Below are 2365 nucleotides of genomic sequence, written 5' to 3'. Positions count from 1 at the left end.
ATGATGTGTCTCATTCTATCATCTTTCCCAACTCCTTGCCCCCTCCCCTCCCGTCACTCCCTTCTGCCCAATCCAAAGTTCATCCAAACTTCCTGTGTCCCACCCCCTATTAAGGATCAGCATCAACTTATCAGAGAAAATATTTGGTCTTTGTCTTTTTGGGATTGTAGTACCTTGCTGAGCATGGTATTCTCTAACTCCATCCATTTACCTGCAAACGTGGTAATTTTATTCTTCTTTAAGGTTGAGTCATATCTCATTGTATATATACCACAGTTTCTTTATCCATTCATCTATTGAATGGTAGGTTGGCTCCACAGTTTAGCTATTGTGAATTGAGCAACTATAAACATTGATGTGGCTGTGTCATAGTAGTATGCTGATTTTAATTCATTTGGGTATAGACCCAGGAGTAGGATAGCTGGGTCAAATAGTGGTTCTATTCCAAGTTTTCTAAGGAATCTCCATACTGCTTTCCAGAGTGGATATACCAATTTGCAACCCCACCAGTAATGTATGAATGTACCTTTCTCCCCACATCCTCGCCAACATTTATTGTTGTTTGTATTCTTGATAATTGTCATTCTGTCTGAAGTGAGTTGAAATCTTAGAGTAATTTTGATTTGCATTTCACTAATTTCTAAAGGTGCTGAACATTTTTTTTATTTATTTGTTGATCAATTGTATATCTTCTGTGAATTGTCTGTTCAGTTCCTTCGTCCATTTATTGATTGGGTTATTTGTATTTTGGAGTTAAATTTTTGAGTTCTTTATAAATCCTGGATATTTAGTGCTATATCTGAAATGCATGTGGCAAAGATTTTCTCCCATTATGTAGACTCCCTCTTGTTTCCTTTGCTCAGAAGAAGCTTTTTAGTTTGAATTCATTCCATTTATTGATTCTTGATTTTATTTTTTGCATTTTAGAAGTCTTGTTAAGGAAATCAGGTCTTAAGCTGACATGATGAAGATTTGGGCCTACTTTTTCTTCTATTAGGCTTAGGCTCTCTGTTTTAATTTCTAGGTCCTTCATCCTCTTTGAGTTGAGTTTTGTGCAGTGTGAGAGATATGGGTTTAATTTCATTTTGCTACATGTGAATTTCAAGTTTTCCCAGCACCATTTGTTGGATAGGCTATCTTTTTTCCATTATATGTTTTTGACATCTTTCTCTAGTATGAGATGATTGTATTTGTGTGGATTTGTCTCTGTGTCTTCTATTCTGTACCATTGGTCTACATGTCTATTTTTGTGCCAATACCATGCTGTTTTTGTTACTATAGCTTTGTAGGATAGTTTAAGGACTGGTATTGTGATGCCTCCAGCAGTACTCTTCATGCTAAGGATTGCTTTGGCTATTCTGGATCTCTTATTTTCCAAATGAATTTCATGATTGCTTTCTCTATTTCTATGAGGAAAAACATTGGGATTTTAATTGAAATTGCACTGAATCTGTATCATGCTTTTGGTAGTATGACCATTTTTGACAATATTAATTCTGCCTATCCAAGAACATGGGAGTTCTTTCCATCTTTGAAGTTTTCAATATCTTTCTTTACTGTTTTCTAGTTTTTATTGTAGAGATCTTTAACCTCTTTTGTTAGATTGATTCCCAAGTATTTTATTTTCTTCTTTTTGAGGCTATTGTGAATAGGTTAGTTTTCCTAATTTCTCTTTCAGAGGCTTCATTAATGATGTATATAAATGCATTAGATTTATGGGTGTTGATTTTATATCTGGCTACTTTACTGAATTAATTTACTAGTTTTACAAGTTTTCTGGTGAAATTTTTTGGATCCTCTAAATATAGAATCATTTTGTCAGCAAAGAGTGATAGTTTGAATTCTTCTTTTTCTATTTGTATCCCTTTAATTTCCTTCATCTTTCTAATTGCTCAGGCTAGAGTTTCAAGGGCTACGTTAAATAGAATTGGTGAAAGAGGGCATCCCTTTCTTGTTCCAGTTTTTAGAAGAACTCCTTCCAAAATTTCATCATTTAGAATGGTCTTTGTCATGGGCTTAGCATAGATAGTCATTACAATGTTGAGGTATGTTCCTACTATCCCTATTTTTTCTAGTGATTTGAATATGAGGAGGTGCTGTAATTTATCAAATGTTTTCTTCTACATGTATTGAGATGATCATATGATTCTTATCTTTAAGTCTATTGGTGTGCTGAATTATATTTATTGATTTCCATATGGTGAACCAACCTTGTACACCTAGGATGAACCCCACTTGGTCATGGTGCACTGTCTTTTCTATATGTTTTTGCATGCAATTTCCCAAAATTTTATTTATTGAGAATTGTTGCATCTATGTTCATCAGGGATATTGGTGTGAAGTTTCCTTTCCTTGATGTGTCTTT

This window comes from Sciurus vulgaris (genome assembly GCF_902686455.1).
Source record: "Sciurus vulgaris genome assembly, chromosome: 6".
In the NCBI taxonomy this organism is placed as follows: Eukaryota; Metazoa; Chordata; class Mammalia; order Rodentia; family Sciuridae; genus Sciurus; species Sciurus vulgaris.
This window is presented reverse-complemented; position numbering follows the sequence as displayed.